At 39.1% G+C, this 25,563-nt stretch overlaps 1 long non-coding RNA gene across 1 annotated transcript in view; it reads right to left on the bottom strand.

The window, feature by feature from the left end:
* LOC132210036 (uncharacterized) overlaps positions 1–21,066 on the bottom strand; it is a 68,126-nt gene extending 47,060 nt beyond the window's left edge. The window contains exon 1 of the long non-coding RNA XR_009446200.1: positions 20,941–21,066. This is a non-coding gene — a long non-coding RNA (uncharacterized LOC132210036). The remainder of the gene's footprint in view (positions 1–20,940) is intronic.
* Positions 21,067–25,563: the final 4,497 nt, after the last annotated feature.

Here is a 25,563-nt window from a genome sequence, read left to right as displayed (position 1 = left end):
CTCCAACTGATCATTGCAGCACGCATCTGGTAACTGGCTGTGACCAATATCGGTCCATATTTTGTTACACGTTAAAATTTATTAAACAGGATATATGCCCTGTAACTAACTAAGCCAACATGCATTGCTCATCTCTAATTGTCATTGAGAAGCTGCAAGTGAGAAATTAACTTGATTCATGACAGTCCACAGTGTGGGTATACCTCTAGTGGCATTAGGCAATGGGTGTCTGATCAGAATGGTTTGTGGTTTGGAGGCAAACTTGCAGGTTGTGGTATTATTATATATCTGCTGTTCTTGTGAGGGTAGATGTCATGGATTTGGATGGTACGGTTGAAGGAGCCTAGCTGACTTATTGCAGTCGCATTGTAGATTATATACTCTGCTGTGCCCTGTGTTGGTGGTGTTAAGGTTGGAATATGAATTGCCAGTCATGTAGATGGCTTTGTTAAGTTTCTTGAGTGTTGTTGGAGCTGCACCCATCCAGGGAAGTGAAAACTATTCCATCATAATTCTGACTTCTGCTTTGTAAATCGGTGGATGAGTTTTGGGAGTCAAGAAGTGAGTTGCTAACTGCAGAATTTCCTATGTATTACATTATCTATTATTAACAAATCTTTGCCAATCCAATTTAATATATTTTCATCTGTGTCTGCTTTTTTGGGACCAGTTTATGTGAGACAGCGTCAAAGGTCTCCCTGATGTCCAATGCAATTACATTCTCCATTTTCACTGGAACTATAGGGAACAATGGCTGTTGGTGTTCATGTACACAATCCTGGTCAGTACTCGGGGTTCTGTGGAAGCAAATGATGCTATCAGCAGAAAATTCAGGGAGAAAATGTAAGGATTGCAAAAGAATCCCATGCAGAATTTCAGTCACTACAGAATTACCACCTTCAATATTGAGCAAATCTTGCATTATATGCAACAGGGCAGCCTCTCCAAATCTTACAACTTAATATTGAGGGCCTATCAGTTATCAAACACAATCTCATTGAATTTTTTGCCACTCAACACTTCATCAACATCATTTGCCTACAAGAGACTAATATTGTAACTGAAGAAGCAAGCCACTTTTACATCAAAGTCTTTAACCTGCTGTGTTATTCCGCTCATGGTAAACACAGGCATGTCAGTATCTGATCTGACATTACTGTGCAACCAATCTGTCATCAATCCCATTCTGTGACACAAGTCAGGACTAAAGTTTCCATCTTGAAAATGTTTATATGACCACAATGTCCTCAAAGAAATCCAGCAAATTGTTCAAGCATGATTTTGCACTACCACAGCCATTTGGGCGGTCTCAGCTTAGCTCAGGCCTCTTATATTACCCTTCATGATTCCTTGAAACATTTTTCAAACAGTTAGAAGTATATAATCTAGTGGTTCATCACTGACTGAAATTGGGGGTCACATTTACTATTTTCCAATAGTAACTCTAATGGCTACTCTAAAAGATGTGAAAACGTTCACAATCATTTAAGGTGGCTCCTTCAGAAACTTCTGAATTAAAGTTACACGTTCCAAGAGTCTTGTGAACCTTGAGTTTCAACCACCTACCAGCATGTTGATCACAAATAATTGGTTTCCTTAGTCTTCTTCCACTTTTAAAATGTACCCCAACCTTCAGCAGTTTGTCCCAATTTCTTCTGTGAATAGTACTTCTTTTAAAAAAAGGTTCACTCACTTTTGTAATTTCCTTATTTTAGCTATGCAGAGACAGAACGTTGTTCTTTGGTGAAGGAACTCAATAAAAAGACGTGAATCTCAAAATTAGAGCTGAGCCAGTTACGGATTTAATCAGGAAGCATTTTCCATACAAAAGATTGTAAAAATCTGGATTCATGCGAAACAAAAAGTGCTTTCTCGGATAATTCAAATATTCAGGACTCAGATGGCTTTTTTGTTTATAGATAGGGCTATCATAGTAAATGAATTGAGTTAAGATTCAAGACCACCACAATACACTGAAAATGAGTTAATGGTTTGAATGGCTTATTTCTGTTCTTATGTTCATACACCTAAATTGCCCAGGGAATCATAGCAATGTCACAAGTATCACAAGTATCAGATTTGAAATACTGTGCTTACTTCTACTGGAGCTCTTTAGATGACTTCTGGTTCCTTAAACATGAGAGTGCTGGCTGCACACTGAGTGGTTTCAGTTACAGCTGTGATAGACTATCTCAGATAGCTTTCTGTCCTTTTACCAAAAATTGGTTGGAATGCAGACATGGGAGAGCAGTTGGAGAGACATTTTGAAAGTGGACAATACAAATACCATTGCCAATTCCAAGAGGTTGAGGCCCATCTGTGTCGAAAACCTACAGTAGGTTAGTCTTCAAAAGATAAATTATACCTTCAATTCCTACCCATTTCACCCTTTAAATTCAGAAACTGGAAGCAGCTATTTGAACTTTTATTGAAGTTGCAAATGCTGGTGACAGAGTTAACAACAGAAATGTGCATGCGTATAGCACTTTTCTGTAAAATATCTCAAGTTTCTTCTCCAGTGGGTAAGAGAATAAAAATTATCACCAAACTAAATTAGGACATAGTAGGACAGATGACAAAATATTTGATGAGAGGTTAAAGAGGAGTATTGGAGGAAAAGGAAATAACTTTTGGCAATTCCTTTGGGAAGGAATTCCAGACATTAGGGCCTCAGCATCTGAAGGCAGAAAAGCCAATGGTGGAACACTTAAAATGTGCAAGAGGTCAGCACTGCAGAAGTGCAAATACCTTGCAAACCTAGAGGAATGTTGGCCAAATGCAAGCAAATGGGGTTAGAATAATTTGGGAAATCTGCATGGGCGGGTTGGACGGAAGGGTCTATTTCTATTCTGTATGACAATATGACCCCCCAGGGCTCTGCGAATAACTGTATAAATGCTGACCTTGATTGCCTTAATAAATTACATCTCCTTATATTTATCTAAATTAGTCTCCATCTGCCACTCCTCAGCCCATTGGCCCATCTAATCAAGTCCTTATATAGCACTGTTTATATTCAATTTCATTGACAATTAATTAAGGTTTGAATTGTGATTACTGTTGAAGTAAAATAGCCATAGACTTACCAGACTATCAGGCTGCTGTTTCATTAGAGAGAGATGACTTATTTTCAAGAGGTGGTAAGAACTGCCAATGCTGGAATCAGAGATAACACAGTGTGGAGCTGGAGGAGCACAGCAGGCCAGGCAGCATCAGAGGAGCAGCAAAGTTGATGCTTCGGGTTGGGACCCTTCTTCAGAAATGGGGGAGGGGTAAGGGATCACTGAAGTAAATAGGGGAAGATATTTATTTTTAATTCACTCATGGGATGTGCATGTTGCTGGTTGGCAAGTTTTTATTGCCCATCCTCGTGGCACTTGACAAGTGGTGGTGATGGTGCTTTATTCAGCAGTGCAGTCCACGTGCTGTAGGTTGACACAAAATCTCCTTGGGGAGGGAAATCCAAGGTTTTGACCCAGTGACAGTGAAGGAATAGCAATACATCTCTAAGTCTGGAAGGTGATTGGCTCAGAAGGGAATTTGCGGGTGGCTGTGTTCCCAGGTATCTGCTGCCCTGACCTTCGAGATGGAAATGGTTGTGAGTTTGGAAGATGCTGTCTCAGGTCCTTTATTAAATTTTTGCAGTGCATCTTGTATATAATACACACGGCTACCAGTGACCGTATTTGTTGGCAAGAGTGGGGAGGAGGTGGATGCTTGTGGGGGCGATGTCAGTCGAGTGGGCTGCTTTGTCTTGTGTTCAGTGTTTCTGGAGCTGCACCTATTCGTCATTCTCCTGACTTGTGCCTTCTAGATGATGGGCAGGCTTTGGGGAGTCAGGAGGTGAGTTTTTTGCCCCAGTATTCCTAGTCACTGTTCCACTTTTGTAGATGCTGTAACTATGTAGCAAGTCCAGTTGAGTTTCTGGTCCATTATAATGTCAAAAATGTTGATAGAGAGGGATTCAGTGATAGCAACAGCATTGATTGTCAAATGGCTGTGATTAAATCATCTCTTATAGGAGATCGACATTGCCTGGCATTTGTGTGGTGGTCTTCCATCGGAAGAATGTTGTTAAACTTGAGAGGGTGCAGACAACATTTACAAGGATGTTGCCAGGTTTGGAGGGTTTAAGCTGAGGGGTGACCTTGTAGAGGCTTATAAAATCATGATGAGCATGGATGAGGTGAATAGTTAAGGTTTTTATTTCCCTCGGGTGAGGGAGTCCAAAACTAGGAAGCATATTTTTAAGGTGAGAAGGGAAAGGTTTAAAATGACCTGAGGGGTAACCCTTTTACACAGAGGGTGGTGTGTGTATGGAACAAGCTGCTAAAGGAAATGGTAGAGACAGGTACAACATTTAAAAGGCATCTGGAGCGATAAACGAATAAGAAGGGTTTAGAGGGATATGGGCCAAATGCTGGCAAATTGGACTAGGTAAAATTGGGATGGCTGGTCAGCACAGATGAGTTGGACCAAAGAGTCTGTTTCCATACTATATGATTCTAGACCTCTATGGCTCTATGACTAGTTCTTCATGTTTATGCATGAGTCATATATTGTCATGTGGTAATAAGAAGAATAGTGTATAAATGTGTTTGAAATAGCATTTGCTAATGTATGTCTGTGTAAATGGGATATATTAGTATATGTTGAGTAGTTCGATTAAATCCTCTAAGATAGTGGATGTTACCTATCCTCATGAAACTGCCCTCCTTTTTTTATCCATTGTACTCACTACAAACTCACCAACTCCCACTGTTAACTTTGACAATGCATTTCACACCTTGCTTCTGCAAAGACTCCATTCCATTTTCCCAGTGTCTGCTTCTCCATCCCATTTGTTCTGATGATTCCACCTTCCATGGGAGGAGTGGGACAGGGGTGGGGGAGGTGACAAGTGGTGGATGTAGATGTAGGTGGTCACAAATGACCACCGTTTTCCTCATGGAAAATTCTTGCTTCTGCGGTTGACAGAGCCTTCAGCCATCTCTGATCCATTTCCTGCACTTTCGACTCACCAGTTCTCTCCCTTACAACAATACTGTTCCCCTGGAACTCACTTTCTACCCCATCAGCCTTTGTGTCCAAAGGATCATAAGCACCATTTCTGTCACTTCCAGATGCATATTCCCCTCTGCCTCCCTTGTCAGCATTCTACAGGGACCATTCCCTCCTGAACAACCTGGTCCACTATTCCTCCTTGACTCCCAACACCTCCCATGAGGCCATGTCACCTTCCCATGCAACTACAGAAGGTGCAACACTCCCCTTAACTTCCTGCCTCCTCACTATCCAAGGTCCCAGACTGACCTTCCAAGCGATTCAGTGACTTGCTGCACTTCATTCAATCTAGTCTGCTATATTCACTGCTCACAACATGGTGTCCCATACATTGGAGAGACCAATCACAGAATGGGTAACCATCTTTCCAAACACCTACGTTTGGCCAGTAAAAATGACCCCAAGTTTCCAGTTGCCCACCACTGCAACAGTGCACCATGTTCTCAAGCCGACAAATTCTGTTTCAGGCCCACTGCAATACTGCAGTGATGCCCAGTACAAGTTGGAGAATCAACGCTTGATTTTCTACCTTGGTATCGTGTGCTCTTCTGGGCTCAACATTGAGTTTAACAGCTTCAGAACATGAACACACTCCTCCATGGTGGTTACTGTCCCCCACCCCTCATTCCCTGTATTATACGAGGTTCCCCTGCTCAGCAAAACCATTTTCAAATGTTCGTATTTCTCATTAGCACCCTACCCAGCATTAATCTCTCCCTAGGTTTACCACCAGTTTTCTTCTTGTTTGCCTTTTTTTTTTATCTCTCTGCACTCCATATCCAGGTACTCATAGAATCAATATCCCCCTTTTCCCACTACTTTCAGTTCTAAGGTTCACTGGACATAAAATATTAACTGTTGAGTTTCTCCAGTACACCCTGTTTCTGCTTCTTTTTGCTTTGCTAACTTGTTGTTTTGCTCTACTAATCGATCAGGTCGAAGAACTTGTTAAACTTTGTCTTCCCCAACCATTAAATGTTATCCCCTACTTCGGAGGAAGGGCCACCAGACCCCAAATATTGGTTGATTTCTCTCTACAGATGCCACCAGAACTGCTGAGATTTTTCAGCCATTTCTTTTTTTTTGTATGTGCTATCCTCTGTTTCAGTGCAGCACCAGGACGAACGGCGTACCAATCAGATATAAAATTTGGTAACTAGTTGGTCATTTTTAAGAATGGTATTTGTTCCATGTAAGTGATAATGGCAGAAGTGCACATATTCCACACTCGGCCATTTGGAAGCGAGCAGAGTTGATTTCATAGAAATCATAGAGTCAACATACACATTCAAATATACAGCACGCGGAATTCACAATCTAACAACACACTCGCAATGTAGATGTACACTCTAAATCGCAATTGTTGTAACGTGTAAGTTCAAGGTTGCATAGTTTACCGTAGCCAATGAGTAATTGAATACTTTTAAAACTTTGACAAAGTCTACCTTAGTTAAATCATTATGCCCCAAGTTGAGAGATAATGGGAACTGCAGATGCTGGAGAATTCCAAGATAATCAAATGTGAGGCTGGATGAACAGAGCAGGCCAAGCAGCATCTCAGGAGCACAAAATGCCCCAAGTTGAGCCTCCTGACTTTTGCAACTCCCTTACAGTTTGCTTGGAAATTTATGATCTTCATCCGCCAAATTGCTCCTGACCTGCTGAGTCTGTAGTGAGAACATTATTCAAGTGTTTACCTTAATAAGCGGCACTTGTCAATCGCAAATCGTCACGGTGCCACAACAAGCATGTAACAGAGAGCTGTAGCTCTGGGACACAACTAAATTTTCGTGTGCAGTCTTGCGCAGCCTTGCTTCAACACCCCAGTAGTCCGTTAAGGTAACGTTGTTCGTCCTCAGAACTGCCCTTGTCCTCAGAAATTTATTCACATTGCATGACCACCAGCTCAGTGTAGCAATTCACCAGAGACCAGAGACCAACAGCTCCCTTACACAATCGAATGACTAAGTCTACATCTTTTCTCTTCATTCGACTCGATATTGGAAATGTACTTTAATAGTTTAGCGGCTGCCGTCGGCTATATTTAGGATGCAAAAAACCGTCGGGTACTGAACAGGCGTTAAATTGTTCCAAAAGAACAAAGTACTTCCTAATGTGTTGACGGACACAATATTGGATAACAAAGGTAATGACATGCTGTTTAACTAAACGGCGGATGCCGGTTTACACTACTGTAGTTGTATCATAAATCCACGCACGCATGGGATAATGTTACTGGCCATTTTGGCATTATAATCGCACCATGTTACTGTAGCGCCCTATCAACAAGTTAGAGTTGATTGATATTTTAGCATTTTCCAATAGTGGAAGAGCTGAGGAATATTACAGATAGGAGGTAGGAATCGGAGAGAAGACGAGGTTGTACGTCATACAACTACCATATTTACGACTCAGGCAGCAGCATCAACGCCAAATTCGGAATTATAAATATTGAAGCTGGATTCCGAGTTGTTTGTTGAGTATGCCAAGAGGGATGTGAGAAGGAAATGAATTAGGCTCTCCACCTCTCAAGTGACGCGATATAGGATCATAGAGATGTACAGCATGGAAACAAAACCTTCAGTCCAACACGTCCACGCCAACCAGATATCCTAAATTCATCTAGTCCCACTTGTCAGCATTTGGCCCACATTCCTCTGAACCCTTCCTGTTCATATACCCATTCAGATGCCTTTTTAATGGTGTAATTGCACCAGCCTCCACCACTTCCTCTGGCAGCTCATTCCATACACACACCACCCTGTGCATGAAAAAGTCAATTCAATCCTTAACTAATTCAATTAGTCCCGAATAGGTAACTTCTTCTTTATAGTTCTTACTTCTCATCAAAATGTACACTCAGTGAGATTCATGACATTTTCCTCAAAATGTTTACCATCATTTATCTACTTTCATACCTTTTCATTAAATTTTCCACTTTATCTTGGTCAACTTCTTTTTCACCTTTAAGTCATTGGATTTATTCAAGGCTAAGGCATTGGTTTCAGACTCCATGGTGCACATCAAACTGCATCGTTTTCAAACTCAAAGTGAAATTATATTGTATTATGATTATTCTTGCCCAAAGGATCCCTTACTAAAAGTTTACTTATTAGTCCTGTCTATTGACCGATCATATGATCTAAAACAGTCTACTCACTGGTTAGTTTCTCAGTCTTGTACTTGGATTCTTCAAACTATTTTTGGCAATATGAGTTATGCAGTCTATGTGACTATTAAAATCTTCCATGATCACTGTCACCTAAATTACAAATGTTTCTTATTTCTTGATTATTACCTATCTGACTTTATAGTTACAGTTAAGGGGTCTAAAATATACTTCTACCAATATCTTCAAGCTCCAAATACTTTTTATCTCCACTGAACTGATTTTGCTTCTTGCTCTTTGTGTCAAAATCTTGCCTCCCTGCTGTCTTTATGACATCTTTATTCTCAGGGCAATTCCCACACTCCACACTCCTGCCTAGCCTTTTCAAACTAGTCTGTGTTTTCGAAGTGCCATTGCACTTGTGTTTTTTTATCAATTTGTCACCATACCTCTATAGTGTTTAATAGATTAAGCCCATTTATCTTGATTTGTGCCATCAATTCATCTATCTTTTACAAATATTTGCACATTTAGATGCAGCACTTTTTTAAAGCTTTTTACCATTTCCGCATATTCACTAATGTACTTTTACTGTCATACTCTCTATTCATTCCTGTCATAATCTACACATGTTTACTCAAATCAGCACACTCATCTTTGACCTTGCCTTTTATCTTTGGATTTATAAATTTTTGCTCTCATGAATCTTGTCTCTATTTTTCAGTTTAGAACACTATTCACAGCTCTAGTTGTTTGTTCCACTAGTACACAGATCATAGCCCAGTTTAACTGATACCTATCCCAATGAAAAAGCTGTGGCTTTTCCCAGTATTGATGTCTGCACCCCAAGAAAGTTTCTTCTAAACCCACATCACTCTTTGAGCTATGGTGTTAAACTTTCTGATTTGTTAGAGATTTCACTAATTTGTGAATGACTTTGTTAGTAATTCAAAGTTTAATCCAGGCTCTGCTCATTAATTGCTATCCTACTTTCTCAAGCTCCCTCAGCAGAACCTTGTAATTCTACCAAAAGCATTAGTTATTCCAATATCCATAACAACTTGATCCTTCTCTTCCCACTCCAAGTTTCACGGTATGTTATCATTAATCATGGGTAGGTAACACATCCTTTAGGATTGAAGATTGCAGCAATAGAGAATAGTATCCATTTGCTTCCTCTATTGCATTCTTTTTTACTTGAAGGGCCACGTGCACTATACTGCACTCCTCACAGTTGAAATCCTCCATTCATTCTTTGCTGTCATCTATTCAGATAGTAACTTCCCCAAACCTGCAGGATAAGATCAAAGCTGAGATCCCTCCATCACAGCATGTCAAGTTGGCATATCTTCCTGATTTGCAGTTATGCCATCTTCTCCCGGATCACTGACAAAATCTCAGCTACGATGGACTCTCAGTCATCTGCAATGTTGTAAAGGTAATAAAGTTGTCACATAAAGAATCTGGAATGATTATTCCACAGTTGTCCTGAAACACAGGCAATAATTTCATTGTAATGAAAACATCCCATTTATAATAGGATGATAGGAGCATAGGTATTTTCTGCCCTATTAGATGTAATTCGTATCAGTGTTCTTTGCTTTCCATGAACCACTTTTTGAAAGGATAGTGGAAGAAATGTTTGTTACAAAAACACTTCTGCCAATCTTGGAAAAAGTTTGCTAAGTGCTTTACTTCATTACTTATACAGTGTCACTTGGAAGAAAAGAAATAAATGAATGCTGAATTTTTGAGAATAGCTGTGTTGACTAATTATAAAGTTGCTTTGTCTTTGATATGGAGTATTTTTGTGTTCTGTTCAGGAAGTATCATAAGGAAACTAGAGAGTGAAATATAGATCTTAGAATCATGGAACTCTGTGGCTCAGGAGGATGTTAGTGAGCCTGTTATCTCTAATCCAGCTGAGAAACAGCAGTTCAGCCTTTTTCCACTTTCCAGTTTTTGGTCCATCACTTTGTAAGTTAGGGTGCCTGAAGCATATATCAAAGCACTTTTTAAAAGCAATGCAGGTTTTTGTCTCAGGGACTGTTTGAGGCAGTGAGTTCCAGAACCGACCTTCCTCAAAAATAATCCCCTCAGCTCTACCATAATCCTCTTCCAATTGTTTTAAAACGCTCTTTTTTTTGATAATGTTTCTGCTGAGGAAATAGATTCTTTCTAAGCCCTTTTCATAAATCCCTCACATCTAGCACAGAACTTTATGGGAGTAGGAAAGGAGAGAACTGCTCACTGCCACCCACTTCAGAGGAAGGTTCGTGGCCAACCATCAGACAGGTAAGAAGCCTGCCTTGCGACTATAACCTCCCTGCACAGGCTGAGTTATTGCAGAATAGGGGGATGTCACACTTTCTGGAGCTACAATCCCAGAAGCATCAACAGCCTGTGTGTGTACACTGCTGGCCTACAAAGAAGGCCTCAATAAGATCAGTATTCAGGTAAGTCAGACATTGAGTTGGGGGGGGGGGGGGGTGGAATTTGTGCTTAATTATTTATTTCAATATGTCAAGTGGGTGCTAATTTGACATTTTTCCTACACGTGGGAGTCAGCTCAAGGCCGAGCACCTACCTGATTTATTCACTCCACCAACTGAAAACATACTCAGTAAGTAAAATCAACTCCTTGTTAAGTCTCTCTTCAGATTCTTCTGTTCCAAAAGAAATGCCATTTAAAACTTCCACATTGCTAACTTCTCCTTTCCTGGCAAAATACTTTCAAATCTCTTCTTATCCTTTTATAGTATGATCATATCCTTTCCTGGATTCCAGTAAGCAGATGTCTGTACTTTAACAAACTGTGTTTTATACAATTCTAAGATAACCTCACAGATGTATGAAATTCTTTTGTTGTTCGCTGCCCCCATAAATTATTCACAAAACTATAGATATGCATCATGTTTACTTTTAATATGGAGCGGGGCAAGGAAGCAGATCTAACTCAGCTGAAATGGCTATGAGCTCCATGTTGATAGGATTAGTCTGACCTGGATGCTAGCCATTTAACCAGCTGAGCTAACTGATCCTCCATTTATGTTCTGTACCTCAACAAATTAAGCAAAGAAACCCGGAGGCCTTGTGAACCACCTCATCTATCTATCCTGCTACTTTCATAACACTATGGACCTGTACTTTAGGTGCTTTACCATGTTATGTTTCCTAAAATTTCAATGTGCATTCCTTATCTGTTTATGCTCCCCAAATTGTATTCCCTCACTCATCTCCAAACTGAATTCTAGTTGCATTGTTTCCACCCAGCAGACCAGTCCATTGATATCTTGTGCTATTAAAATGGCCAAATTTTGTATTATCCGGAAAATTATTAATCATCCTTGTTACATTTAAGTCTAAATGATTGATCTATGTATGTAACTTCAAAAGCAAGGAATTGAGCTCTCAGCCCTGTAGAACCTCAATAGAAACAATCAATTATGATGTATTTATGTCTATATATGCTTAACAATTCTTTGGTCCTTTTGTGCAATTACCTCACTGAGCTGTGTTAAACATCATTTCAACAGAAGGGGTGGGATTGTAATGACATATGAATTGTGTTTCCTTGTTGGGTAATAATATCTAGAAGCTACCTGCTGAAAAAGAAGTCTGTAAGCTGATTGCCTTTTAACATATCCTAATTTATTTCATTCATTTTATGGCAGTTAGCTATTAACACACAAATTAACTCCCCAGTTGTTCTGCCAAAAGCAAACCTTGATTTGTTAACAAAATGTCTTAATGAGAAACATCATATATTGATATTTCTTGCTTCCTTTCCATTGTAGCCAGCAGCAGGCAGCCTCCTGCTATCATCACTTGTTGACAAAAAAAACTTTTAACAGCTTTGTTGCCATACTTTGATGCTCTAGCTACTTCCTACTAGTTCTAATTACTTGAAACCTTTGGAGCTCTGCATGATCATGCTTTTCGTATCATTGGGATATGCACCCCCAACACACACACATTAACACATTTTGTGTTTAAACACAAGTCAAACACATGTTTTTAATGAAGCCTCCAAACTTAAGGAAGAAAACTCCATCGAAATTTATTGTTTCCTTATGCACTTTTGAAAGCAGAAACATCATGATATTACTTCCGGCGACAAGGGGTTTGATAATAATCTCTGTAAATTTGTTTTTCCTGCACGGATATGACAAAAGATAATCAGTTGAGCAAACAAAATATTGGAGGAGTTATTTGACTTTTACGTTAAATGATGGTTACAAAAAAGTGTGAAATCACTTCTGTTTACCTGTGAAAGCGTTTTTAACCATTGAGCGTTTTTGGCTTACTTTTCCAAATGGGTACACACACAGACACAGACACACACACACAATTGAAAAAAATAGATTTCAGAAGGTTTTCAAATGTTGTGGCATAAGCAAAGGGATGAAGGGATTTTAGATGAGAATTCCAGAGAATAGACTGAGAGGCTGAAAGTTCACCCATTAGTGGCGCAGCAAAGAGATTCAAGGGCTAGAGTAAAAGTGATGTCAAGATGAAGGACGTTACAGAAACATGAGCATGGTAAGGTAGTGACAGCATATGAAAATTGTCATAAAGATTTAAAATTCAACGTAATTTTATTAATTATTTTGCGCTCATGAAGACAAAGATGAATAACTCTGGCGAACGGAAGACTCTTCAATCTCAGCTGTCAATAGTTAGCATTGGGTATTTCTAGGAAATGTACAGCAAAGGCTGTGTGTATCACTTACAATTGTATTTGGCCCAATCTTAAAGTGCTACTTCTATTTTGCTAGCATACCATTGCTATTTACTACATCAGCCATTCTTGTGACTTTTGCCCTTAGTGACTGCCAATACATGCATAATTTCATGTTGTGGCACCTTGTTTGATAACGGTTAATAATACTTGTATGAAATTAAGATGCAGGTTTCTGACCTGTGAACACAAGAACATATGAAATAACAATGTCCCCTCAAACATGTTTCAACATTCAGTAAAATTATGGTTTATAGTCTGCCAGAACATCACCATCTTATCTGCTTCTCATGTCACCCAATTATTTTTAGGTTCCAAACATCTGTCTATCTCAGGTTCAAATGTATTTGACCATAGAATATCCAAAACTCCTTGGCAATGAACATTCCAACAATCCAGAATTTTTTTTTGTGACCCATGTTCCAGATTCCAACTGGTCAAGTTCCTTCAGGATCTTATTTGTTTTAATTATAATTGGGAATGGGTAATTTTTACAGGGGTGAGGGAAAGTGAGTGAGACAGCAGACTTTAGTTAGTGCTGATTGTACTCAAAGCCTATGTTAGAAAAACGATGTGTTAACATACTGGCCCACCCTGTCTCTCAATCCTTTGATTTATATAGAGGCAAACAGCATGGAAACAGACCCTTCAGTCCAACAGGTCCATGCGACCAAGTTTCTGAAACTAAGCAAGTCCCATTTGCCTACTTTTGGCCCATATCTCTTTATACATTTCCGATTCATAAACATGTCCAAATGTCTTTTAAATGTTGTAACTAAACCTGCAGTTACCACTTCCTCTGGGAGTTCGTTCCATATATGAACTATCCTCTGTGTGAAAAAGTTGCCCCTAAGGACCCTTTTAAAGCTTTTTCCTCTCACCTTAAAATTATGCCATCTAGGGAAAAGACCTTTACTGTTCACCTTAATATACCCCTCATGGTTTTTTAAACCTCAGCCTCCTGCACTCCAGTGAAAAATGTCCCAGATTATTCACTCTCTCCTTATAAGTCAAACCCTCCAGTCCCGGTAACGTCCTTATATCTTAAACATACCTTTGTATCAGAAATGTATTAACATTTCTGCACATACAAGGGTCATAAAACAGCTTCAATCTTAATACAATCTGAGATTAGTTCACAACAGAGAAATAAAATCCAATGTTCAATTGTATCAGAGGTAATGGGAACTGCAGATGCTGGAGAATCCAAGATAACAAAGTGTGGAGCTAGATGAACACAGCAGGCCAAGCAGCATCTCAGGAGCACAAAAGCTGACGTTTCAGATAAAGGATCTAAGCCCAAAACACCAGCTTTTGTGCTCCTGAGATGCTGCTTGGCCTGCTGTGTTCATCCAGCTCCACACTTTGTTATCCCCAATGTTTAATTGCTCTGCTTTTAACCAACAATTATTGTTACACCTCTTTCTCTAAATGAAGAATAGTTTTCTGTAGTCTGTTGTCTATTCTCACGACTCATTCTTTTTGTCCATGTGGGTAGGAGTGGGTGTTGGACAGGGCAGCAGGCAGGAGGCAGCATGGGAGAGATGTTCTAATATAGCTGTACTTTGGTATCCAAGCACTGTGCATAAACAGATTAGCTGTTAATTATCACATTGCTGTTTGAGAAACTTTGCTTCATGCAAATTGCCTTCTGAATATCTCATATTACAGAATTAATTACACAGCTAAAGTATTGTACTCCATTGGCTGCATAGAATTTTTGAGATAATAAGAGGGATAGCTTTTCTATTATTCACTTTATTATTTTATTCATAACTCTACTCAGCAAAGCACTCTACTCAGCAAAGCATAATAATATAGAATTTTAGACAGATTATCTTCAATATTGCTAGTAGTTTTTCCTTCTGATGTCTTTCCCAGATTTATTTTAACAAACTTCCAAATGATGTTTTTGCAAAAACCCATAAATGTTGTTTCTGGTCACCAATAAAATTTGTTTTGGCTCAAACTCTGAGTGGACCATTTTATTTATGAAAATATTGGTTCAAAAATTCAGCAACATAAAATGAACAAATTAGGAAATGCCTCAGTGCTGTTTTCACTCCACTAACATAAGAAAATGCATGAACACCTCTATCCTGAATAGTTTTAGTGACCAAATTATAAGTGGGATATGCCAAGAATTGAAAGGTACATCTTTTGAAGAGGTAGTCACTATGGCTATGGAGATACCATAATTGAGTAAAATTGGACATGTTAGGGTTTATATCACTGAAATGGTTAAGGGAGACCTGACAAGCATCTTCAAGTTTTTTTAAGGTTGTAAGATATACAAGAATAGATTATACCTCTGAAGCTGTAAGATTTCAATGAGACAGAATTTTAGAACTATGGCAAGAATAATTTAAAAATAGGCAGAACTGAGGATGAAGAAAGGTGGAATTGATTTAATTCTTTGGGACAAAAAAAGAATTTGGAAAACCAGTATAACAGACATGCATGACAGAAATAGGTCAATTGAATCAATGTGACTTTTCTGGTGTTTAGATTCCATATGTCTCTCATCCCATTCCATTTGTCCCATCTTAGCTATTCAGCATATCTTTCCAGTCCTTTTCTCTCTTGTGCTCATTTAGTTTATTTCTGAAAGTATCTAAGTTATTTGCCACAACCACTTCCTGTGGTAGTAAGTTTCATATTCTAACTAATCTCTGAGTAAAGAAAATTCTCCTTGATCTGGTACGCCTAGAAACAGCTGCCAGATATTTGGTCTGCTCCAACTTTTCTGTGCTCCGATCCTGCTCCATATTTCTGGCTGGGTCTTCCATTCTGGGCTGTTTCATAATATTGGGTGTACATTCTCATGAAATGCTCTATCATAGAAACAAAGCATCAAGGGGAAAACAAAGCACATCTCCGCTTAAGAGCATTTGCTGCAGTAAGATAGTAAGTGCTGCTGGTGAATGGCAAATGTGTGAGTGGATGCAAAACAGAGGGTGATAGACGGGATGTGGGGGTGAGGCAAGTGGGTAAGTGAGTGGTGTGGTAGGTAGGTAAGTAGTAAGTGAGTAGGGTGGTTAGCATGGAAGGTTAGTAGGGTGAAAAATGCTTGGGATGGTAGGCTGACAGGTGGGTGGGAAGACAGGTAGATCGGATGGTATGTGGATTAGGTGACTACGTGCATGAGTGAGTATATGGGTAGGGATTAGCCAGGTTGGGTCAGGTGGGGTTGTCAAATCTGGGTCTAATCAGGTTGGATCATAACGTGGTTTGGCTGTTTGATGGGAGTTAGTAGGTTAAATCAGGAGGGTAGTTGTGTGGTGCAGGGTAGTCAGGTTGGACCAGCATCTATTGTTTCGAGTCGAAAGTGTTGTTAGCTCAGATTGGGCTGGATGACTTAGAAATCAGGGTATGGGGGATTAACTGAGTTGGGGGCAGGTCAGTTAGGAGCGGAGTAGGGAGCCGGGGAATGTCAGTGTGAGTTTTGGGTGGAGTTAATTGAATAGGTTCCCACGAGTTACACTAGGATATTTCTGTTCAACATTTCCTGGGTAACTACCAAGTAAAGTACATAAAAAATGTATGAAGTTTCTGACCCTAAGTCAGTGACAGAGACTGTTTTGCAGGATCATGGAGAATTGGGGTATCAGAAGCTCAAACATCCAATGAACTGGAGACTGGAGAATAATTTCCCAGTCAGTTTCATTAATAGTGATTGAATATTTAGAGCTAGTTTAGGTTGTCTAGTTTTTAGTTTTGGATTTTCCTAGAACTAAAACATTCTCTCCAGTCCAACCAATTCATAATTTTGAATACCTCAATCATCACCTATAAGTGATCTCTTTCTACAAAATGCCCCAAACTCTTCAATATTTTCTAGAGATCTATCTTGTATCATATTGGTAAATAATTAATGCACTTTCCCCCTATGGATTGATGTCCTTTTAATAGCGATGGTGCATAATATTTCAAGTGGAGCATGAGCAGGTTTGCAAGTTTAATGCAATTTCTCTGCTTTTGGGTTCTATACTCCAGAATTATATTTTCATGCTTGGTTTAGCATTGAAACTATTTTGCTTACTCAGGATGCTGCTTTACACGATTTATCCTTCTGAATCCCGAGATTTCTTTCCTGTTATATACCATTCAGATTTTCTTTTTAAATTGTCTAAGGAGCACCTGTTGCTTCTACTTCTATGTCAAAAATGCATCACCTCACATTTATCAAAGTTAAAGCTCATCCACCAATTAAGTTCAAAATCTGCAAATTTTTCAATGTTCTTGCATTTTGTATGTATTTTCCATTAGGGTTAGCTGTACTCCGTCTGGAATCATCAACAAATTTTGAAACCGAATTAATTTTTCCTAAGTGCTTACCATTAGGTAAAATTATGAATAGCAGTAGCTCTGCCATTGATCCTTGCGGAAAATTATTTCCTATTTTCCTTCCATCTGAATAACTACCTTTTATCCCTATTATCTGTTTTCTATGTTTTAGCCAATTTGCTATCCGTTCAACTATTTGTTCCCTCACTTCAGATACTCTGGCAATTTTTTTTCAGCTGAATGTGTGGTGTTTTATCAAAGACCACTTGAAAGTCCAAAATTTGATTTCTACTTTATCCTTGTCTATGATATGAAAATAATTAGAAAAAAGTGTTAGTATGAACCTTTCAAAAGGAAAGTGGATAACCTTTTAGACCTAAAGAATATACAAGGCAACTCTATAGAGCAGGCCAGTGAAATTAGATTGTTCTAAATGTTTCTATGATTTGGTACAAGCACCACAGCCCCCTCCTGTAAACTGAACCAAATGGCAACAAGCCAAAGATTAAGTTAAGAATAGGTGGCTCATATAGAAAGAAATGCTAATGTTCCAATCCTTCTTTTATTGCCGCGCCACATTTAGGAACAGTATGCGTTAGAAATTAATTTAATTATCTTCTTCAGGCACAGAGTTGATGCCACTTGTAGAACAGCTCCTAAACATTACCATGGCTCCTCCAATTGGTTCCCAATGTACATTTCAATATATTGATAGCCTTAGGGTTTGGATGGGGGCAAGGGGTCTCAGCACATTTCTGACACTATTTAGAAGCAGTTTGTACCTCTTAGGGAAGTGTATTTGGTTGCTGACAACGATAACTGATGATTATTGACTGAGGCAAGCTGAGTCAAGCCTTCAAAGTCCCACTAGTTTTTGACACAACATTTATATCTTTTTTCTAAATTTGTGTGCAATATTAAAACATCTTTTTCTATAGGGTGAAGGACCGTGGACAATAGTTCCATAATCTGTTTATTTGACCAGGTGTGAAGAATTAATAGAGCTTCTTATGCCCAATCAGAAAATAATGGTTTCAAGACCTATTCCAAACAATGGAGATGAACAGGAAGCTGGAAGAACACAGCAAACCAGGCAGCATCTGGAGGAAAGGAGAAAAGAAACACTGCCTTCTCCTTTCCTCCAGATGCTGCCTGGCCTGCTGTGTTCTTCCAGCCTCCTGTTTGTCTACCATGGATTCCAGCATCTGCAGTCTTCTTTCTCTATCCAAACAAAGGAGTCAATCTGAGATCAGAACTCTGCTCCTGAATTCTGCTTTGAAACCCAGGGGAATGTTCTTGTTTTCTGGATGTGGGTGCCTGCTTTGTCCTCCCATATTACCTAAGGGTGAGGTTTTGCTTTGCAGAACTGTTCATTATCCTATGAAACCTTTCCATTACTTTGCACTATTCTGCAAAGCAAAAGTAGGAGATTGGGCAACAGTCATCTGTAAACATGTGAAAACAGGAAAATAAAATAGAAATATTTCACAGAAAATTCAACAACAACAATTTGCATTTACTAATCCCAGCATATTTGGATTATCATGTGCAATTCTGGTCCCCATATAAGAAAGGAACATTGAGGCACTGGAAAAGATGCCAGAAAGATTGATATGGCTGGTACCAGAAAAGTGGTTATGCTGTGAACACGGGCTAGATCTCTATACTTGAAAACAGAAGGAGAGATGACCTAATATGTTTATTTAAACATCTGAATAGGCACTGAATAAAAAAACTGCCTAGATATGACATAATGTGACTTAAACCTAGGCCTTCTGGGCCTTCTGGCACAGAGTAGGGACACTGCCACCTCACCAAAGGCCCCTTGAATAGACCCAAAAATGCATTTGTGGAAAACAGCATATCTAAACATCATCAATACACAATAGTCATCAATAAATCAATTAATGTATTTGGAAGACATTTTCAGAGAGTGATGTGAACTTAAAACCTGCTGTCACGGGGCGTTGGTGAAGGAAGTAGTACAGATGCACAAAAGGAAGGGGCAAAATCAGAAATTCCTAGAAAAGCTCGGCACGTTGGGCAGCATCTATGGGCAGAGATCGAAGTTAACGTTTTGGGTCCAGTAACCCTCAGTTTGGTCTCTAATTTCCTGCATCCGCAGTTCTTTCGGTTTTTATTTATAAAAGGGGGTGGCCTCCATAAGGTTATGAGGGAGTAGGAAACAGAATTATGTTGATGGTTAGATTAGGAAGGACTTGAATTCCAGCGAACTTGCTGGCGTTCACTGATTGGGTGTAATGCCCTGCTTCTATGTAATTCTAAGTAAGTCGATTAAATGCTTCCAGATACAATTGAATACAACATATGAATACGACTTTTTTTCCTGATTTTCTTTCAGGTTATAGTCAAAATCAATTATATTCGGAAAGAACGTTTAACCTTTGGCATGGCATAAGAACTATTATCTTCTGTTGATCACTTCGTCACTTCTGCTCGTTGGATGTGTACCCTCGCGGTCCTCACGCTCTCTTTAATAACGCGTCTTATGGCACTGCTACGACAGCAAATGTTGGAGACTTCTAGGGAGATATATTGGCTTTCAGCCTAGATTCTATGACATTTCAGACTCAATTAGCATGGCACTATGAAATTACTGCTGGTTCAAGGATAGGAAGCGCACTACTGTATTCACGGACATGAAAGATTACTAGCCCGCCAAGCGTGTACCTGGGGTATTTTTTAAAGTGGTCGGACTCCTTTTGGGAATTAACATGCAGCCAAAAACGTACAGTACATTCCCAGCGGTTATACGGTAATTTCCATTACGCTTCAGCACATAGAAGGACCATTAATTCAGTCTGAAGACAGAGAATTAATCTATGTCTTTTCATTTGGATCGCTTCACACTAAAGACATTTTGGGTCTCTCTAACTCAAAAAAGCTATGATCAAAATAGTAAAGCTTTTCTCACTAGATTTCCTCCGAGCTTGATTTCTGTCATGAGAGTATTTTCAATCGTATTTTTATGTAGATTTTGATGTTTATTTTTCGTAGATTATCCACAGGAACAACGAAAGGAATTGTTTCGTTATCCCTATTATAAATTTGCCACATTTTAAGCAAAAAAGTTATCTCTAGCGTGAAACCAATGGTGAAACCCTGACTAATTATTTTACTGAAAATTATTTGCGTCCTCAATAAACAGTAAATAAATAAATATAAATATTAATCAATAAATATTCTCCTGTTGCTCATTAAGCGAAGAAGAATCACAATCACGATGATAAGTAACATGTTGCCATGGAACAACGTGTCGCAGCATAAGGTTCAGTCTTTCTCGCCTTTAGGGGTGTGAGACTACTGCAGTGCCAGCAGATGGCAACATGTAGCGTTCCTTGCTCAATTTGGGTAAGGGGGTTGTGACGGGGGTAGGGAGGTCGGGGGCAGGGTCTTAAAGGTGTCGTGTAAATGTTTAATAGCAACGTGCCCGTAAAATAAGGAATGATCTTTAAATCCAAAGAAAATCGGGAATGGGTGCTTATTTTTCTTCTGGTCAATAAACCGAATCTGATTATGCTTCAATGTAATCAAATAAGCTAATAATTAATAGAAACATGAAAGTCGCATAAATCATAACAATAGAGAAATCAAACACAACGTTGGGAAATCACACTTAGCGAAATCACGTGGTTCAAGATATAAAAAACTGTTCGACTTTTTTTCGAAATTGCATGATCTTTTAACAAGAAACAAGCAAAATTAAAATATGCCATACCGTTCAGACAAGAACTCTTGTTTTCGGTTTTGACTCTCCCTAGATATCCCTGACTGCGATAATGCTATGAGGATGTTAGATGCGGCTTAATAGTATAGTTAAACGGGACTAACTAACCAGAAGACATTCTACTCGCTTTTGAGTTGAGAAAGATACTGACGTAACTATTGTTTTAACAACGCGCCGTTACTCCTTCAGGCACTGATGCGGTCTACTTTTAGAGGCGAGATAGATCCGTCAATGTAGAGCTGATTGACCTCTTGCACCGATGCACCATATATCCAATGCAGTGCAGTCCATGTAAGACCCAGGGGGTTGGATATGATTACCGAAAATACCAGTTCATTACTGGAATGGAGAACATTCAGTATTTTGATTTAGTACCTTACTAACACAGGCCACGACATTGGAAGCCTTTGCTATATACGACCTCATTTCAGCGTTACATTAAGCACCTCCTTAGTTCTTTGTCTAAACCACGACAACAACTGCATTAAAACACCAACACCCTAGCCTGACTGGGTCGACCTTTCATTTATTTTGGAGTATTTATGGTGCCCAAAACCTACAAATTGGAATCCAGACAATTCTGGGCGCGATCTTGCGTTAGTAAAAAAATCGATAAATTCGATGAAAATCTCGTACTGCTGTGTCTCTCCTCCGATATCACGTTACTTGTATGATTAGAAACTCAAAAATCTAATTTCTTGTATCAATCTTAAAAATATTGGTGATCTTTTACAAGTTCTAAGAGTCTGTTTTGCCAACTAGCTTGAAAGTACAACTGCAATAAATGCATGTATTTTGATCTTATGCCTGAATTGCGTCCATGTCTTTTCACAAACTTTCCAAAAAGGCATGGATACATTTCACATACAATTGTGGTTGTGCTACAGTTATGAATAGGAGGCAAGATCCCATGCAATTACTGATAGATGGCGAAGTCAAGTGGCATGGCGTGCCTACCAAGTGAACAATAATAATCCAAATGTATAATGTAATATACGTATTTTGCAGATTACATTGTGTATGGCGGCAGGCGAACAGTTTAAGCCAGAAGAGAACATTTGTGGTTAATATGCTGCCGATTCTGTTGTTTAATTGTGACGTACAGATGACAAGAGGCTCAACATGCTTCTTCACTGAAAGAGAAACAGCGCGCCTTTAGCAGAAATTGCACGGCGTCATGAAGAATTGATTTCTTTGAACCTAAATGACTTTTTGACAAATAAATTGATCAACGAACTCCAGTCGATGTATTAAATAGACTTCAGGAGTGAAAAAGAAATTGAAACATTGAAAATTGGAACAGGAGAAAACCATTCGACCCATCAAACCTACCCCAACATTCAGAACGATCATCTGTCTTTAAATCTGAGTTTTTTTTATTTGTTTAGCAAAGGTATTGAGGGATATGGGCAAAATGCAGGTAAATGGAGTCAGATCACGGGTCAGCCCACAGTCCCATTAAATGGTGGAACGAGTTCGAGGGGCTGAATGGCTTTCTTCTGTTCCTACGTTCTATTTTTCTCCATCTCCCACTCTCTCTCCATATCTTTACTCTTTCGTGTCCTGAAATCTACATGTTTGCTACTTAAATACAAACAATGATTGCACCACCACCAATATAATAAAACAAAGAGTTGTGAATGCTGGAGATCCCAAATGAAAACAGAAACAGGTCTGGCATCTGTGGAGTGATAAAAACAGAGTTAATATACAGTCCAGTGACCATTCCTGAGAATTGAAAGCACCTGGGAAATGGTGATATTTGTGCTGACAATGGTGGAGTTGTGTGTGTGGAGGGGGAAGGGTTGCAAAGAGAAAGTCAAATGTGCCGAGAGATGGAGTTTGTATGCAGACAGAGAGAGAGAGAGAGAGAGAGAGATAGTAACAAGAAATAGGCAAGGGGATTGTTGATGATAAGTTGGGAGAAAGGTAAATGCTGAGGAATTGTGAAGTCAAAAATGGGTTGGCTGTGCTGGGAACAACCCACAGAGAAGAGGATCTGGAGGTCTGAGGGTGAGTCACAAACATGAAATGAGGTGTTCATGCTCCAAAATAGTCAAACTCAATTTGAGTCCTAAGGATTGTCAGCAACAGTGGAACTCAAAAAAAAATCCTCAATATCATAGGAGCCCAACAGTGTGAAAGCAGGCCATTTGGCCCATTGAGATCACACCAACCCTCCAAAGAAGGTTCACAAAGATCACATCAACCCTCCCATGGGTAATTTCACTCAGTCTGCACTGAATGTGCAATTTAGCATAGCCAACCTACCTAACCTGTACATTTTTGTACCATGGGAGGAAGCCAGGGCACCCAGAAGAACTGTGTCACCATGCTGCAGGTCCTAAATAGCCTACTCAGAGTCCTGATACTAGAGGGAACATAATTCCTGCATCTAGTCTGTCCAGCCCTTACAAAATTGCAGACATTTCAATGAGATCTCCTCTTTGTCTTCTAAACTCCAATCAATACAGGCCTAGTTGACTCATTCTCTCCTTGTGCAACAAGCATGCCACCCTAGGAATCAGTTTGGTGAACCTTTACTGCAGCAAGGATATATTTTGTTATGCAAGAAAACAAGTGCATACAATGCTCAACAAAGCTCTGTACAGTTGCAACAAGACGTCTTTGCTCCTGTACTCTAACCCTTTTGTAGTGAAGCCAAAAACACTTCTTAACCATTTACTGCATTGCATGCTTACTTCCAGTAACTGGTAAATGAGGACACATGAGTCCTTTTGTACATCAACATTTCCCAATCTGTCAACATTTAAATAGTATCCTGCTATTCTATTTATCCTCCCAAAGTGGACAACTTAACATGTATCCATGTTGTCCTTCATTTACCATATACTTTCCCACTCAATGAACTTGTCAAAATTGCCTTGAGAAGTTTTCATTCCCTCCTCACTACTCACATTTTCACCTAGTATTTTTTGTCATCAGTAAACTTAAAAACATTTCATTTGACTCCTTCATCCAAATTGTGGAGACACAAGAACTAATTGCATGGACACCCTGCTGGTCACCCCAACTTCTACTCTAGAAAAAATCCCATTTTCCTACACTACCTCCAGCAATCCTTCAGTTGTATTGCTAAACTTTTATTTCTTCCCTCTATTTACAATAAAGTGTTTCACCTATGACTTCATAGGTTGGGCTCCAGGTTTAAATTTTAGAACATCTTTTAACATACATCATGATACTCTGGAATGGTTCATAGCAAAGGTGAATGTCCACTTTCGATGTTAAAATGAAGATATAGTTATAAGATTTTGAACTGACAGAATTTTGTGTTTTAATACGTGGTTAATTGCCATAGTGAGTTTGTAAGAATTACCTGTAGAGGTTTATAAGAATGTTATTGTTACATATGTGATTTACTGCAAAGAACAATTTAATTATATCCACGTGGAGCAGTCAAGTTGTTAATTGATCATGCATCATGGCGTTTAGTTGTGAAATTGAACCCTTGTGACTCTGCTCCTAACTGACTCTTCTTATATTAAATAACCCCGGAATAAACCCATACCGACTGAAATGCATTTCTGTTTACATAGTTATAAAATTAAGTTTACATAAAAAGTGCTCTCGAAATGCATTCAACCACATTGTTACTGTTGCTGTTGTTCCAGTTACTTAGACATTTTTTTTGATGCGTGAACAAGCTTACACAAACTTATTTAAACCTGTTTTCAATCCAGAGCCATCCATTCTGTCTGCTTTCATTTAACACACAACTTATATGTCAGATGTTGGTAAATCAACACTGTTGGTGAGGACAATGCCAAATGGTCAACTGAAATGTTGAAATATTCATCCTCCATGAATTATGTGTTATTTTATTTCAAGCATTTTTGATCAGTTTTTTTTGTTAGAAATATCGGCTGCTTTGATAAAATGCACCAGTCAGCAATCAGTCGAAAGTGTATCATGAGCAATGCGGAAGTACTGGGCACACTTGTGATGCTGTCTGCAGCGTTTGCATTTTCTCACTAATCGGCACAATAACTTTAAAATGAAACGATGTTTCATCAGTCCAACAGACAATTTCAAAGGAACGCCTTCAGGAAAGCATGACAAAAATGACAATTCCAGTGGGAGCATCCTACCACGTGGAGTAGCTGAGACAAATAGTATGGATACCTTTTATGGGAAACTAGAGAAGTTCATGAGAGAGAATGTAATAGAAGGACATGTTGATACGATCAGATAAAATACGTGTGAATGTATGGAGTAACTACCTGGATAGTCTAGTTGGGTCGAATGGTCTGCCCCTCTGCATAACATTCAAGGACGTACAGCAAAAAAAATCTAAATATTGACTCCACAGGCGTATTACCTGAAAGCTCGCATCTACATACAGGACGAGAAGGCCTCCAAAAGGCCAAAAATGATGGACCGGGAGGACAATTCTTACAGCGATCTACTTACACTGCACAATTAGATTCAATGAAATAACTGATTTTAACCGGTAAACGTGATTTTAAAAATCCACGACAGTACCTTATTTTTGTACTTTAATGGATTAACTCACTCAGCAAAAGTAAATATTGCCAAGGCCTAGTTATGTATTCAGGATCAGATCCGCATTTATACTGTAATTTTAACATC

Source organism: Stegostoma tigrinum, chromosome 9 (genome assembly GCF_030684315.1).
Source record: "Stegostoma tigrinum isolate sSteTig4 chromosome 9, sSteTig4.hap1, whole genome shotgun sequence".
NCBI lineage: Eukaryota > Metazoa > Chordata > Chondrichthyes > Orectolobiformes > Stegostomatidae > Stegostoma > Stegostoma tigrinum.
Note: the sequence above shows the minus strand (reverse complement) of the source record. Positions and strands in the feature narration are given on the sequence as shown.